The 16,871-nt window shown below is 45.5% G+C and overlaps 1 protein-coding gene across 9 annotated transcripts in view; it reads left to right on the top strand.

The window, feature by feature from the left end:
- The first annotated feature begins 8,539 nt into the window (after nucleotides 1-8,539).
- The window catches only part of GGACT (gamma-glutamylamine cyclotransferase), a 49,431-nt gene continuing 41,099 nt past the window's right edge, over nucleotides 8,540-16,871 (top strand). For 3 of the 9 annotated variants that reach the window (XM_086330495.1, XM_086330509.1, XM_086330508.1), the window contains exons 1-2: nucleotides 8,540-8,628; nucleotides 13,636-13,797. The gene's annotated coding sequence lies outside the window, so the exon portion shown is untranslated. Of the gene's footprint in view, nucleotides 9,625-9,717; nucleotides 10,069-13,632; nucleotides 13,798-16,871 lie in introns of those variants that run through there. The other 6 variants (XM_086330493.1, XM_086330501.1, XM_086330496.1 and 3 more) reach the window with 5 other exon arrangements.

Here is a 16,871-nt window from a genome sequence, read left to right as displayed (position 1 = left end):
AAGACTCTGAGGCTGGGAAAGCTTAACAGCAAGAGAAGGGGACAACAGAGGACTAGATGGTTGGATGGCATCACTGACTCAGTGGACATGAGTTTGAGCAAGCTCCGGGAGAGTGTAGGACACGGAAGCCTGGTGTGCTGCAGTCCATGGGGTTTCAGAGTCAGACAACTGAGCAACTGAACAACAGCAAGATACAGAAGAGCCCCATCACAAGGGTCCCTCATACGACTTTTATGCTATTATCTTTTCCCAAATATCTTCTTGAGCACAGACTGTGCACTGGCAGTGTGCTAGCTGCTGAGGATATGATGAATGATCACAGGTGATTCCTGCCCTGTGGAGCTTACAATCCAGGTTACTTCAACCCTTGCTGTGTGCGCAGGTTGGGCTTGCTGGTGTGGACATCAGGGACTGAGCATTGTTACCAGCCCCCCCCACCCCTTGCAGGGGCCTCTTCGGGGCTCTCCTTTGTAAATTACTGCATCATTTGAAATAACTTTTATTTGTAAATAAAGGAACGTGTGACATCACAGATTCATCTTTCTTCAAGAGAGCCGTGGATGAGTTTATAATATAGCTGTGATAAGGTGCCTTGGTGGTAAAGAGACACCATATGGGAAAGTCAGGTAATGGAAAGTAGTCGCTAAATTGCTCTGCCCAAAAGGTGGGGAAGAGGCTGTGGGGTGATGTTCCAGAGTAATGCTGAGTGAAAAGAACTCAGGAGGCTTGGATTGTTGGCTGAACGATGGGGTGTGCAATGCAGGCTCTTCTGAAGCAAGCTTTTAAGTCTTTAGGAAACTCTATATGCCGTACGGCTCTCTCGGTGGTCATCTAGAAATAGTTGGCCTTTGGGGGCATAATACTTGAGTGTGAAAGGAAAATCTGTGTTACACCCAAGTTGGAACCTCACAGACCTTAGGCAAGTGTAGGGAGTGTCGACTAGTGTCCCCTGCTAAAATTCATAACCACCCAAAATTTCAGAAGGTGACTGTATTTGGAAATCAGGTCTTACAGATAAAATTAGTGAAGGATCTTGAGAGGAAATCATCCTGGATTTAGGGTGGGCCCTGAATCCAATGGTTGGTATCTTTTAAAACAAAGAGAAGATACATAGAGCAAAGAAGGCTGTGCCTAGGATGGAGGCAGAGACTGGAGTGAAGTCAAGGAATGCCAGGAGTCACCAGAAGCTGGGAGAGACAAGGATGGATCCTACCACTAGAGCCTGCAGAGGAGTATGGCCCCACCCACACCTGGACTTCAGACTCCTGGCCTCCAGAACAACATTTCTGTTAGTTAAATATTTATTTGTATTTGTTTACTTATTTGGCTGCACTGGGTCTTAGTTATGGCATGTGGGATCTAGTTCCCTGACCAAGGGTGGAACCCAGGCCCCCTGCATTGGGAGTGTTGAGTCTTAGCTGCTGGGCCACCAGGTAAATCCCACATTAATGTTATTTAGGGACTTCTGTGGTGGCTCAACTGGTGAAGAATCCACCTGCAATGAGGGAGACCCAGGTTTGATCCCTGGGTTGGGAAGATCCCCTGGAGGAGGGAAAGGCTACCCACTCCAGTATTCAGGCCTAGAGAATTCCATGGACTATTCCATGGGGTTGAAAAGACTCAGACACAACTGAGCAACTGTCTGTCACGGCACACAGACTGTCCAGTATTCTGGCCTGGAGAATTCCATGGACTGTATATCCCATGGGGTCGCAAAGAGTCAGACACGACTGAGTGACTTTCACTTTCACTTTTGGGGCTTCCCTGCTGGCTCAGACAGTAAAGAATCTGCCTGCAATGGGGAACACCCAGGTTTGATCTTGAATATTATTATGTGCCAAGCATGGATCTAGGGCTTTATATACGTTTTCTCATTCAAACTTTTCAATAAGTCTGTGAAAAAGGTAGTATTATCCGCCAATTTAAGGACTTCCCAGGTGGCTCATTTGGTAAAGAATCCACCTTCAAGCCACCCAGTGTGTGGCACTTCCTGGCCGCCTTAGAAATCCAATCCAGCAAGTAACTCAGAACCTCATCCATAAAATGGTGGACGGTGGTAGTTTAGTCACTAAGTTGTGTCCAACTCTTCTGTGACCCCATGGACTATAACCCTCCAGGCTTCCCTGTCCATGGGATTTCCCAGACCAGAGTACTAGAGTGGGTTGCCATTTTCTTTTCCAGGGGATCTTCCCTGACCCAGGGATCGAGCCCAAGTCTCCTGCATTGCAGATGGATTCTTTACCAAATGAGCCACCAGGGAAGCCCTTAAAATGGTGGATAATACTACCTTTTTCACAGACTTATTGGAAAGTTTAAATAAGAAAACATATATAAAGCCCTAAACCCATGCTTGGCACATAATAATACTCAATAAATAACTGAAGGAGAGCTAACTCTCACTTGAGGTTTTTATCCTCAAGACCTTAAGTCACCCAGAAACAATCTCAGGTTTATAGTCTTATCGCCTGTGTTCTAAGTCTGATTAGTTCTGTGAGTTCTTGAAACCTGTTAACACGGTTTATCAAAACCATCTTGAGTGTCCTGCGTTTCTAATCATTTTGTTTTTAAATATGTGGCATTTTTCTGAAGCCAATAAAGCTTTCTGCTTCCTACTGGTGATAAGTGTTTGAGAAAATGCGTTCCCTGTAGATTTAAATTCAGTTTTACCTATCATTTAAAACCAGTTTCAGGGACTTCTCTGGCAGTCCAGTGGTTAAGACTTCACCTTCCCTGGTCAGGGAACTAAGATCCCACATGACTCGTGGCCAAACAAACAAAAGCAATGTTGAAACAAAGCCAATAAAGATTTTAAAAGTGGTCCACATCAAAAATAAACTTAAAAAAAAAAACTACTTAAAGTTTTGTTTCAGCAGTTAATTTCAACAGCATTAATTTTGACGAGTAGACTTGAGACTTGTCTCAAAAATTTTCAAAACTGCTCATTTCTAGAACTTTCTGATAATGGGTAGAGATGACAGCTTTTATAGTACTGGTCTAGGAATCTGCAGACCTCAGCAAACAAGGTGGTACGATGCAAAGAACAGAGACCAGGAGTGTGAGAGCTATCCTATGGCCAGCTTCACTGGTGTAAGTCATCTTTTTAAGCTTCAACAGTTCAATTAGACGTGAACCCTTCCCATCCGGCCATTAGTTACCAGGACTCTGAAATGAGTCATTTAATTACTGCATGCCTCAGTTGCTTCTAATAAAAATAATGCTGGTGGTGGTGGTGATGGTGGTGGTTGCTTTTGTTATTAGTTTTTCTTCCATGAAATGAGAGGGTTGGACTAGTGTTCTTCAAATATTCATAGATGCTTACCTTTAAAATATAAAACTTAACTCTTATATAGAAGTCCACTATAAAAAATTATAAAAGTGACCTGGGTGCTTATATAAACCCTCATAAAAATCTGTTGTGTAATGTAAGAATGTTTGAAATTCCAACACTCTTGTCGAAATAAAATATTTTGAAGCTTTCTAGTTCTGATATATTCTGATATGGTTAAAAAGTCCCTTAGACTGAAAAAGGACATTTCTGCTCTGCCATTCATCAGGCTGACATAGCACAGATGAAGGCAGTGGGGAGTGAAGAGAAAATCACATTTTTTCTGGTAGAAATGCTGAAGTTGTAATGTGTCAAGGAACCCACTTCTAAGGGTGACTGCTGCTTTATTATATATGGAGAAACCTTCTGGAAAAGCACTATCAGAAATGTTGCTGTTTTAAATCATTAGGAAGAATGAAACATCACACTGTACTTGGACAGTCCAAGTCATTTCGACATGAACAAGCACCCTCACTTTCCAACCCACGTGCAGAACTTCATGGAAAGCGCTTCTGGACACACCTATTCACATCTCTTATAACTTTTAGTCTCCAAGTTTGTAGGACCCTGATCCAGCAGTTGGTTCTGCTGCCCAGACTGTGGAGCCCTGTACCAAGGTCACGGGATGAAAATCTCTGAAACTGACCAAGCCCCATAGCAACTGTTGCCATGAGCCTCTGATCAAACCGGCCAGTTACTTGACCCCGTATTAGGTAAAATACCCACCCTATTACCCACCCTATAGCATCCTAACCTATCACCTAATGCCCCCATTCTAGTAGGAATTTTCTGTCTTGAGGCTGTAGAAATTGGCTGCTGCTGCTGCTAAGTCGATTCAGTTGTGTCCGACTCTGTGCGACCCCACAGATGGCAGCCGACCAGGCTCCCCCGTCCCTGGGATTCTCCAGGCAAGAATACTGGAGTGGGTTGCCATTTCTTTCTCCAATGCATAAAAGCGAAAAGTGAAAGTGAAGTCGCTCAGTCATGTCCAACTCCTAGCAACCCCATAGACTGCAGCCTACCAGGCTCCTCCATCCATGGGATTTTCCAGGCAAGAGTACTGGAGTGGGTTGCCATTGCCTTCTAGAAATTGGCTACTAGCCCGCAAAAGGGTTTGGCTCGCCCTTGAGCCCATTCTGCCTCATGTCTGGAAATTCCTTTCCAATCCACACTTGGGCCACAACACAGACCTAATGTTGACCCCTGGCACACAGCTCTATTTTGCCTTCAGCCTGTGAAAACACAATTACCTTTAAATTCCACCTAACCTCTCCCTCCCCCAAACCTCCTGACTGCGTCTTTGTTTGGTGAGTCATCTCAGGGCTCTGAGGGTGTGTAGATCTCATTCTTAGCTTACAAAACAAATGGTGGCCTGGATTTAGGATACAGGATATTTAGGGTCAAAGACAATTATTTGTAATAATTAACTAGAATGATTTGATAACATTTCAGTTGATTTTATAGTGTTATTCAGTTAGACTTCAAGCTCTGTACATAGCACCCAGGTTCTGTTGCTTATTTCACATTAAAATTATCTTATCAAGAGATGAAGAGTATATTTTCCCATCTACTGTGTGGTACTTGCAATGCTGGAGATGTGGGGGAGGGGTCAGAAGGAAATGAGGTGGGCCCCTTTTGCATAATACGAAGTGTCTGTGCATTGAGTCAAATATATATTAGCCTCTAACACCAACTTCCCTGGTGGCTCAGAGGGTAAAGTGTCTGCCTGCAATGCAGGAGACCTGGGTTCGATCCCTGGGTTGGGAAGATACCCTGGAGAAGGAAATGGTAACCCACTCCAGTATTCTTGCCTGGAAAATCCCATGGATGAAGGAGCCTGGTAGGCTACAGTCCACGGGATCACAAAGAGTTGCACACGACTTCACTTTCACTTTCTAACACCAAAGTCTGGAAAACAGAGTTTGGCAATTACCTGCTGGTATTTAGAAAACAAACTGACCAAACTAGATAATTCCAGTAAGAGACGATTTGACAGTTTATATCCTTTGAGTTGATAAAGCGTTTGTTGAGCTTTGAACCTGGGGCGTAGCAGTTGGCCAGCTGCTTGACCCTGAGCCTGAAGGGTATGGGAGACTGTGGACGGCAGAGCATCAGACCAGAAAGAACAGAAAAACAGCTGAGAGTGGGCTGAATCATTTCCAGCAAAGGACTCACCTGTACCATTTGCAGGCAACTGACAGCCTCTGTGAGTCAACTCAAGTTATTAAACCCACTAGAGCAGTTGGCTTGCTAAGGGCTCTGGTGTAACGCACCAACCCAAAAATGAAGCCAAGACTTGTCTGAGTTGATCAATCAGTTTCCTTGAGAAACTGATTTTTCTAACATAATGTTGTAGTTTCTCTAACGTATTGTAGGTCAGTTACACTTCAAAAACAAAGACAAAAAATGGATCAAATTTGTGGTTACATCAGGGTAGGTGGGGGAATTAGATGAAGGTACTGAAAACTTAAAGTTGTAAGATAAACAAGTACTAGGGGTGTGACGTACAAGATAATAAATATAATTAATACTCCTGTAGGAAAATTATGAAGTATATCCTAAGACTTCTCACCACACAAAAATTTTTTTCTATTTCTTTAATTTTATATTTATATAAGATGATGGAAAGTGAAAGATGATGAAAGTGAAAGAAGAGAGTGAAAAAGCTGGCTTAAAACTCAACATTCAGAAAACTAACATCATGGCATCCGGTCCCATCACTTCATGGCAAATAGATGGGGAAACAGTGGAAATAGTGACAGACTTTATTTTTGGGGGCTCCAAAATCACTGCAGATGGTGACTGCAGCCATGAAATTAAGACACTTGCTCCTTGGAAGAAAAGTTATGACCAACCTAGACAGCATATTAAAAAGCAGAGATGTTACTTTGCCAGCAAAGGTCTGTCTACTCAACACTATAGTTTTTTCAGTAGTCATGTATGGATGTGAGAGTTGTACTATAAAGAAAGCTGAGCGCCGAAGAATTGATGCTTTTGAACTGTGGTGTTGGAGAAGACTCTTGAGAGTTCCTTGGATTGCAAGGAGATCCAACCAGTCCATCCTAAAGGAGATCAGTCCTGAGTGTTCATTGGAAGGACTGATGTTGAAGCTGAAACTCCAATACTTCGTCCGCCTGATGTGAAGAACTGACTCATTGGAAAAGACCCTGATGCTGGGGAAGATTGAAGGCAGGAGGAGAAGGGGACGACAGAGAATGAGATGGTTGGATGGCATCACTGACTCGATGGACGTGAGTTTAAGTGGGCTCTGGGAGTTGGTGATGGACAGGGAGGCCTGGAGTGCTGCATGCAGTCCATGCGGTTGCAAAGAGTCGGACATGACTAAGCAACTGAACTGAACTGAAGATGATGGATGTTCACTAAACTTGTGATAATCATTTCATGATGTCTATAAGTCAAATCATTATGCTGATTTAATCATTATGCAAATTACCTTAAACTTTCATAATGCTGTGAGACAATTATAAAATAAAACTGGGGGAAAAATAAATGATCATTATATAAAAAAAGAGGCACTTGTTAAAATGCATTTCATTTCGCTGGGTATCACCCCCAGAGTTGGTTATTCAGAAGGCTTGGGGTGTGGGCTTCGAGTTTACATTTCTGAATTTCCAGGTGCTGCTCATGGTGCCCCATCTGGGACCACATTTTGAAAATTACTATTATAAATTATTTTTCTGTGGGTGATTTTTTTGACAGTTAAACTGAATATCTCATCCCACAGAGCCTAATCTATATTTGGATCAGACTCTCCCAGCCTTATCTGGCAATAAATGCAATTTAACACTCACCTCCTTACCGTCTTTAATCTTCCTTTATCAGCGGAATTATTTATTCATTTATTTCCCTCACACTTTCTTTTGCTGACATGACCTTCCTCCTTCAAAAAATTAATAGAAATGGAATTTCTCTTCCTTTTGGAAGAGAAAAATTAAGATGATTACAGCTACTCTTTAAAAATGGTATGTTAAAATATACATTAGATGCGGCTTTTTTATATTAATATAAATTTAAATTTAATTATGGACTTCCCCACACAAGAAAGAACTCTGTGAAAATTATGGTTTATGAATCTGATCTTTTAGATTTCTTTAGGAATTGCACATCTGTTCAAAACACAACCACATCAGCATTATTGGAAATGTTTGGGTAGAAACCAGATTGTAAAAACCACATGGGTCCAACCCCATACATGAGAGAGTGGAAAGGCAGAAAATGAGTAAGGGGGATTATTTCTAGTCCAACAACTAGTACTTATGCATTGGTCTTTGGGGTGGGGGCAGAAGTGGCTCCCCTCAATCTCTCTGCCAGTCTTTTCACCCAGGTCCCCAGAGTAGCATTGCTTAAGCCCAGAATAACAAAGTCTAGAAAGAAAAAAAAAAAAAGTCTTCACTCCTCTCATTGCTGGGGCTCAAATTTAGTCCTGGGATCCAGGGAAGAGATGGTAAGTGGTGATCCCCTGGAGGAGGGCATGGCAACCCACTCCAGTATTCTTGCCTGGAGAATCCCATGGACCGCGGAGCCTGGTGGGCTACCGTCCATAGGGTCGTAAAGAGTCGGACATGACTCAAGTGACTAAGCACGAACTCCTCTAACCACAGTTTTAAGTGAAAATGGAGAATTGGTAAATAGTGGCAGTATCAAGGTTACACGATTATCTGTATCCAGTATCAGTGCCGAGTGGAGTGTGGCTGCTGGAGTGTGGCCTTGGTCATCACCTTGTCCATCTGTCCTACAGGATTCGTGGGCTCATTTCTGTGAGTGTGTATGTGTGTGTGTGTGTGTCCAGGTGGGTCTGGGTCCAATATGGACTCAAGACTGATCCTGGACGCCCAGGCGGGCTACCTTAGAGCGTGTGTGTGTGTGTGTGTTCAGGTGAGTCTGTGTGTGTGTCCAGATGGATCTGAGTTCAACAAGGACTCGAGGCTGTGTGTGTGTGTTCCCAGGTGGGTCTGGGTCCAACGTGGACTCGTGTGTGTGTGTGTGTGTGTCCCCAGGCGAGTCTGGGTCCAACATGGACTCAAGGCTGACCGTGGACGCCCAGGCGGGCCGCCTTAGAGCTCACGCTTCGGTAGAGAAGCCCCAGGTGTGCGCCCTCCGGGCTCCGGCGCGTGCTCAGGTGTGCGCGCGGCCCTCGCGGGCGGGCGGGTACCGCGTCCCGCCTCCAGGGGGCGCCCTCGGGGGCGGCCTCCCGGGGGCGGCCGCCCCAGCCACGGCCGGCCGGGATTTCCGCTCGGTCGCTCGGTCCGGCTCTCCCCGAAGGGCGCCGCGCTCCGAGGCAGGTGAGTCGCCGGGCGCGGGCCGAGCCGGGCCCCTGTTCGTCCCCGCCCCCGCCGCGAGGGGGCCCCGGGGCTTGGGGGCGTCGCACGCCGGCGCGTATCCGGGGCCCGCGCGAGCCGGGGACGGAGGGCGGGGACAGAGCCGCGGCCGTGGCGGGACGCGACGCCTGCGGGAGCGGCTGGAAGGGCGGGGCCCGGGCCCACGCGACGCGGACGCCTCGGCCAGTTACCCAGGTGTAGACTCCTCCTCTTCCCAAGGAAGACGTGATGACCCATCAGAAGGGTCCCCTTGAAAAGGATCTCCCGCTCTGATGCTTCTGTTTTTAACTTTAGAGATCCCTGTTTGCGAGGAGACCAGAAAGCTGCAAAAGAAAAGAGAACGTCTGGCACTTGTCAGTTTCTGAGTTAGGGCTTCTTTGGAGCTGTTAGTGACACCGCTGTTTTTGAAGAAATCTCTTTTACTGCCTTGATTAGGAAATACGCTTATTGAGCTTTCACTCTGTTGGCCAAAGAGAACACCGCAGCCGCACTGGTAACGCTAAAGAGGTGCACGATTTTTTTTTTTTAATAATTAAGTTTATTGGTGCACGATTTTTTAAAAAAAAACACACCTGACTCCAGGCTGTTAATATTGAACTGATAAGAAAATGAGACTTGGAGCCACGTCTTCTTAAAGCAGGATATTAATTTTGCTTAATGTCCCAGGGAGAAATCTTGGATTAAAAACTAAAAGGTCTCTCTAAATCAGTTGGATTTGACCAATATAAAGTGTAGGTCTCACACACACGTTTTTATGTACTTTTTCCTGTAACCGAAGACTGTTCTCCCTGGTCTCACTCAATTTATTGAAATGCTAATAAGAGACCCCTGCAGGTTGCCCACATTTTCCCCAAATGCCTTGTTTTTCCTAAAACGACTCCCTGGAGAAACCAGAAGTTCCTGAATAAGCAGACTGCCTGGGTAGAGAGCATTTGTGTTTCAAAAGCTGAGTTTGCAAAGGTAAATTAATTTCTAATTGGTGGACCTTTGTACAGAAGTGTTTTGGACTGGCTGACCTTGCAAACCAGAGTCCTGACTATTAGCACTAGACCTAGAGAAGGTGGTTATTCACGCTGACCTTAGGTAGCCGATTGTGGGAAGAAGAATAGAGCAAAGATAGAACGTGGTATTAAGTTTTTAAAATGATCTGTTCATTGCCCTCTTATTTTATGTAGTAAGATCTTGAAAGTTCCAGTCTGGGTCAGCTCTTGCAGGTGGAGTCAAGGCTCTGTACTTGAGGGCTATGTGCTCAAGTCCGCTGGGCCTTTCCAAGGGGCTAGGGCACCAGTGGGCATGGAGATTAGTGCGGCATTGTTTGCAGACGGACGGTCCCAAGGAAGGTGACGACAGGAGGACAAAATTCAAGTCATCTTACTCTTTTCTAGGACCTTCTTCATCCAAGAGGTAACGCTCAGATTAGAGATTTTATGAAGAGAGTGTTGGTTAAACAGGGCCGGCATCTTGTGTAACAGGAATTCGTTCTTTAATTGAAGCTCTCTCTGGTCAGTAAAACTGCTCGGGGCAAGACGACCTTGCCCAGATCGGATCTGAGAGCTAGGCGGAGAGTAGACAGAGATTACAATGTGGAAGGTGTTATTATGCCCCCATAATATACCCCCTGCAACTGATTTACAGTTAGTAGAAGTCTCGGGTTTGTATGACATCACAAGGTAATAGACATGGTAAATAGCTAACATTTCTGGAGGATGAAGTAAGTGCCCAAGGGCAGTTAGAGCACTGGGAAATGAATACCTGCCAGAGGACTGGGGGAGGTCATAGTGAGGCTTCACCTTGGACCCAGGGTAGAATTTTTACAGGCAGAGGAGTGGAATGGGGACCAGCATTCCTGGTGGCACACTGCCTGTGTGCGTGCAGGCTTAGTGGTGTCCCACTCTTTGTGATTCCATGGACTGTAGACTACCAGGCTCCTCAGTCCATGGGATTCTCCAGGCAAGAATACTGGAGTGGGTTGCCATTTCCTGCTCCAGGGGATCTTGTAACCATGTTGGAGAAATAGGGATGAAACTCTGTAAGGACGGTGGGACTGGAGGCCTGCCTAGAGAGAAAGGCCCTCTGGAGATAAACTCTAGTTTTTGATCAGAGCTCTGATTTTTTATTTGCTTTTTATTAAAGCAAATTTAAAAGGGAAGGGAATGGTGTAATGAACTTCCATATTTCCATCAACTAGATTTAACAATTGATTAAAACAATTTCTGTGTTTTGTTTTTTTTTTTGGCTGTATCTGCTTATCCTTTTGTTCAGTTCAGATCAGTTGCTCAGTCGTGTCCGACTCTTTGCCACCCCATGAATCGCAGCACACCAGGCCTCCCTGTCCATCACCAACTCCCGGAGTTCACTCAGACTCACATCCATCGAGTCAGAGATGCCATCCAGCCATCTCATCCTCTGTCGTCCCCTTCTCCTCCTGCCCCCAATCCCTCCCAGCATCAGAGTCTTTTCCAATGAATCAACTCTTCGCATGAGGTGGTCAAAGTATTGGAGTTTCAGCTTTAGCATCATTCCTTCCAAAGAAATCCCAGGGCTGATCTCCTTCAGAATGGACTGGTTGGATCTCCTTGCAGTCCAAGGGACTCTCAAGAGTCTTCTCCAACACCACAGTTCAAAAGCATCAATTCTTCGGCACTCAGCCTTCTTCACAGTCCAACTCTCACATCCATACATGACCACAGGAAAAACCATAGCCTTGACTAGACGGACCTTTGTTGGCAAAGTAATGTCTTTGCCTTTGAATATGCTATCTAGGCTGGTTATAACTTTCCTTCCAAGGAGTAAGCGTCTTTTAATTTCATGGCTGCAGTCACCATCTGCAGTGATTTTGGAGCCCAAAAAAATAAAGTCTGACACTGTTTCCACTGTTTCCCCATCTATTTCCCATGAAGTGATGGGACCGGATGCCATGATCTTCATTTTCTGAATGTTGAGCTTTAAGCCAACTTTTTCACTCTCCTCTTTCACTTTCATAAATTTAAATTGCAGATAACATATTTCACCCCTGTCTAGGGTAGTTGCTTTTGTTTAGTTATGGCTAAGTCATGCCTGACTTTTTTGCGACCCCATGGACTATGGCCTGCCAGGCTTCTCTGTCCGTGGAATTTCCCAGGCATTAATCCTGGTATGGGTTGCTGTTCCCTTCTCCAGGGGGATCTTCCCAACCAAGGGATCGAACCCGGGTCTCCTGCACTGGCGGGCTGATTCTTAACCACTGAGCCACCCGGGAGGCCCAGATAGTGTGGTCTGTACCTCCAAAAAGGCATTTTTCTTGTATAACCATAATACCATTGTTATCTCTTTATCAAAGTGACAATAATTCCTTAATGTTTTCTGGAACCCAGTCCACAGATTTCCCTGATTGCCTCGGAAATGCACTTTTACTCTTGGCTCGTGTGACTCAAAATGGGCCACACAAGGTGTTTTGCTGCGTGTCTGTTGTCTCTCAGTCCAGGACAGGGGGTTGACGGACAATGAAAAGGGCTAGTTACTAACTCTTTAAGGCTTCCCAGGCCATGTGGTCTCCGTTGCAGCTACTCAGCTGTGTTGCTCTAAAGACTCAACCATGGATGATATGTGAACGAGCATGGCTGTGTTCTAGGAAAATTGTTTCCAAAGGTTTTTGTTTTAAACTCCGCCTGCAGGTGGGAGTTATCTGAGGGCCGTGGTTTGCTGACTCTGGTCTGAAGCAGTCCTGTGGGTTTCTTTAATGCCATGGTTTACTGTTATCGCCTGGTTGGCTCTGGAAGGCTCTCATTCTGGGTTTATTCAGCTTTGCATAGAGTGTGGTTTAGCTTATTCCTCTATCTACTGTGTCTGCATAAACTGCAAGGTAGATCTAAAGGCTTAATTAGAGTCAGAGTCACCATGTACGGCAAGTATGCTTCAGATGTGGTTTGAATGTTTTTTCTAACTGTTGAACGAGTCACTATTTTATTTGTTGGCCATACCATGCAGTATACGGACTCTTAGTTCCCTGACCAGAGATGGAACCTGCGCCCCCTGCATTGGAAGTGTGCCATCTTCCTTGGACTGCCAGGGAAGTCCCTGAATTTTTTTGTTGTTGTTGTTCTTAATTTAGGACTTTAAAAGATTTGAGCTTTCCTCATAGCTCAGTTGGTAAAGCATCCACCTGCAATGCAGGAGATCCCGGTTTAATTCCTGGGTTGGGAAGATCTCCTGGAGAAGGGATAGGTTACCCACTCCAGTATTCTTGGGCTTCTTTTGTGTCTCAGCTGGTAAAGAATCGTCCTGCAATGCGGGAGACCCAGGTTTGATCCCTGGGTTGGAAAGATCCTCTGGAGAAGGAAAAGGCTACTCACTCCAGTATTCTGGCCTGGAGAATTCCATAGACTGTATATTCCATGGGGTCGCAAAGAGTGGGACACGACTGAGCAACTTTCACTTTCAAAAGATTCGAGGGGATTTCCCTGGCAGTTCAGTGGTTAAGATTTTGTTCAATGCAGGGGGATGAGGGTTTGATTCCTGGCCAGGGAGATAAGATCCCTCATGCCTTATAGCCAAAAAACCAAGACATAAAACAGAAGCAATATTGTAAAAATTCAATAAAGACTTTAGAAATGGTCCACATCAAAAAAAAAAAAATCTTTTTCTAAAGACTCAAATCCACGTCTGGGAAACTCAGTATTCCTAAAATAATCTTACCCTGATGGCTGAAGATACACTCCATTCTTGTTTTCCTTAGTTGAAGGAGAGGCTATAGCTGCTGTTTCTCAAAGTTGAGAACTTTGGGCCCCTCTGCTACACCAGTGCGAGCTTGCCTCTGTTCTAGGCATCCTTTGGCCCCTTGGGTCATGTTTTTCCACTGAATGGCAGTCCCTTCCTTCCGAGCCACACACCCAGGGTCTGAGATGCCGTCCAAGGGGCTTTAGCCTTTAAGCCTTCATCTCTTAAACTCTCTGCTTTCTTCACTCACCTTCCTCTTCATCTCACCCCCAGCAGGACTGAGAACCGGACACCTGGTCCATGGACTTCTGGTCCCACTGTGAGGTGGGACTACTTGTCCTGCATCCTGTTTGGAAGGATTCCGAGGTTAGACACTCTTCAGGCTCCCTCTGATGCAGGATTCTAAGGCTCCGTGGGTTTGAAGAAAGAAGCTTACAGGTGAGAGTTGTTTTTCTCTTTTCGGGAGTGTTTGCTGTTCTAAACTGTAAAGCACCAGAGACAGTGTGTTGACAGAGGGCGTCAGTTGGAAGGCCTGTCTTTTTGTCTTTTAGGAATAGTGGTGAATCTGTTGAAACCTTTTTTTCCCTAGATAATGTGCCATTGGTCTTTTTCTTACTGATTTGTAAGAACTCTGTATACATTGAGGATGCTAATCTTTTGTCAAATATGTTACAACTGTTTCCCCATTTTTTAAAACTTTGTATTTATGCTCTGAGGAAAAATTTAATTTTACAAAGGGGAAAAAATGTCAATCTCCCCTTTACAGTATCCCTGTTTTATGTCTCATGAAGAAATACTTGCCCATTTTAAGCTCTTAAAAAAAAAAATCTGTTAACACAGATTAATAAGCATATGATGAAAACTAGGTACATATGATTCTAAAAAATAATACTCTTTCTACCAGCTAGTATAATATTAACTTGATTAAATGTTGGCCTTTAAGATGGGCCCTACGTTGACAAGTTTTGATGTTGGGAGATGGGTATTTTGGGGGCCATCATATCATGACTTCTGTATATCTTTGACTTCCCAAAATGAAAAACTTTTCTTAAATAAAAAGAATAGTAGGTAGAAAAGCCATTTTGTCCTATTTGTTCATGTTCAGCAACTATTAATTATCTACTGTGTGCTGAATACTGCGGGTATTTTGTTAATAAAGGCAGAAGATGTTGGAATTCACATTTCTCATGTCAGAGGCAGACGCTAATGGCATGGTTAAGGGCACCACCTCCTGTGTTAGACTGCCTGGCTTCACATACTGGCTGGGTGATTTTGCACTTCTTAATTTAAAAGATGGAGGATAATAATCGCGTCTACCTGCTAGGTTTTGGGGAGGCTTGAATGAGAGAACCCACAAAAATTCCTTTGTGTGGTGCTCCAAAACTCCAGTACTTTGGCCACCTGATGCGAAGAGCTGACTCATTGGAAAAGACCCTGATGCTGGGAAGGTTTGAAGGCAGGAGGAGAAGGGGACGACAGAGGATGAGATGGTTGGATGGCATCACCGACTCAATGGACATGAGTTTGAGTAAGCTCCGGGAGTTGGTGATGGACAGGGAGGCCTGGTGTGCTGCAGTCCATGGGGTCGCGAAAAGTTGGACACGACTGAGTGACTGATCTGAACTGAACTAGCATTTAGTCAACACTTGATAAGTGTAGACTCTGAAGGAAAGAATTCAGTCAAGCCAGGCCTAAGCTGAGAGGAACAGGTGCTAAGAGAATGCCTGGAGTGGGGTCCTGGCCTCGTCTGGCATGGTTAAGCAGGGTCTAGGGTTGGGAGAGTTTCCGGGGGGTGGGGGGGATACTTTTAAGTGGAGACGTGAGGCGTGGACGCCACGTCTTTTAATCACAAGTACCCTTTCGTGGACTTCCCTGGTGGCTCAGATGGTAAAGCGTCTGTCTACAATGTGGGAGACCCAGGTTCGAGCCCTGGGTTGGGAAGATCCCCTGGAGAAGGAAATGGCAATCCACTCCAGTACTATTGCCTGGACAATCCCGTGGACAGAGGAGCCTGGTAGGCTACAGTCTATGGGGTTGCAACAAGTCGGACACGACTGAGCGACTTCACTTCACTTCACTTCACCCTTTTGTGGGGAAGTGAAGAGGCAAAGTGGCAGCAGCCAGGGGCCCAGGCGGAGGCCCGGTGCCTTAAGAAAGCTGGTCTGACTTGGTCTTAGTTTCCTGGTCCTGCGGGAACTTGAACCACCCAGATGGATTGTCCTGTTCTCCAGGGCAGGAGTCCAGCTGGGTGTCACTGGGCTGAAATCTGGGTCTTGGGGGGTCTGTGTCCCCCCCACCGGAAGCTCTGGGGGCGAATGTGTTTTCTTGACCTCGCAGCCTCCACTTGCAAGGGAGCCCCTGTGTGTCCCTGGGGGCCCCAAGCCAGGAGAACGGCTCCACTTGGAAGCTTGGTGGTTCGATTGGGCCCCCTTGGAGCATCCAGGGTAATTCCACATCTTCAGGCCCTTCACTTGAACCGCACGCAATCCATAGAGCCCCTTGTACCAGGCTCTGGGGCTGAGGACAGGGCGTCTTTGGGGGCCTTTCTGCTGTCACCTCGCTGGGTTGGCGGTGGCTCCCCAGACATTTGGGCCATCTGATGTGCTCCGGCCAGGTGCTGACAGTTATCCTGGTTGCTCGACCTTCCTAGGCTCCTGGGGCCTCTCTGACGGTGGTGGTGCTGTGCGGGCGGGCTTCTGTGAAACCTCCCCGTTTGTCTCCACTGAGCGGCGGTCAGGATCTTCTTTGACCGACTCCTGTGCCCCCGTGACCCGTCCCCTCCAGGTCACTCCTGCTCTGCACCCTGACAGGGGTTTCGCAGCTGCAGCTATGTTACCTTCTGGTTTTTCTGTTGCTTTTGCCTGTGTAATTCTTTTTGCACACTAGCCTTAAATACTGCCAGATGATAAATAAAATTCGTGTTATGATATTGGGTTGGCCGAAAAGCTTATTCAGGTTTCCAGTCCCGTCTCATGGAAAAACCCAGAGGAGCTTTTTGGCCAACCCAGTATTGAGTATTTTCTTCTCCGTTAATACTGACTGGCTGAGAGCTGGGCCTCGCTCCTAACAGACCCCCACTGAAGAAGAACTCGTTTCCAGTGGTTGGGAGTGCTTTTATAGACCTCTGACTGTTGGAGTTACACCAGAGGAAAGCAGAGAGAGAAAGAGTAAATTAGAGAGAACTCGTGCTGTGTTCTTCTCTCTATTCGTTCCTACATCTGCCTTTAAAAGTTTTTGAGCGTTAATTACCTCTTCCTGCCGTTGTCATCTGCACTTAGGTAGATATAGCAGATAAATTAATGAAAACTATTAATATTTCTACAGCTGATGATAGTCTTAACTATTTATGAGTATTAAATGAGATTTAAAAGCATTCTTTAAGCCATTATTTTTGAGACGAATCTGTTTTGAATTACTCTTTCTCTCTTGACTCAGTTTTCTGTAAAGTTAGATGCAGATTATAAAAGCCTAAAAATCTGTGAGGGGAAAACAATCTATCTTCTAAGTGAATA

This window comes from Bos grunniens, chromosome 12 (assembly GCF_055505025.1).
Source record: "Bos grunniens cultivar Pamir isolate PY7600 chromosome 12, Bosgru_T2T1.0, whole genome shotgun sequence".
In the NCBI taxonomy this organism is placed as follows: Eukaryota; Metazoa; Chordata; class Mammalia; order Artiodactyla; family Bovidae; genus Bos; species Bos grunniens.
Note: the sequence above shows the minus strand (reverse complement) of the source record. Positions and strands in the feature narration are given on the sequence as shown.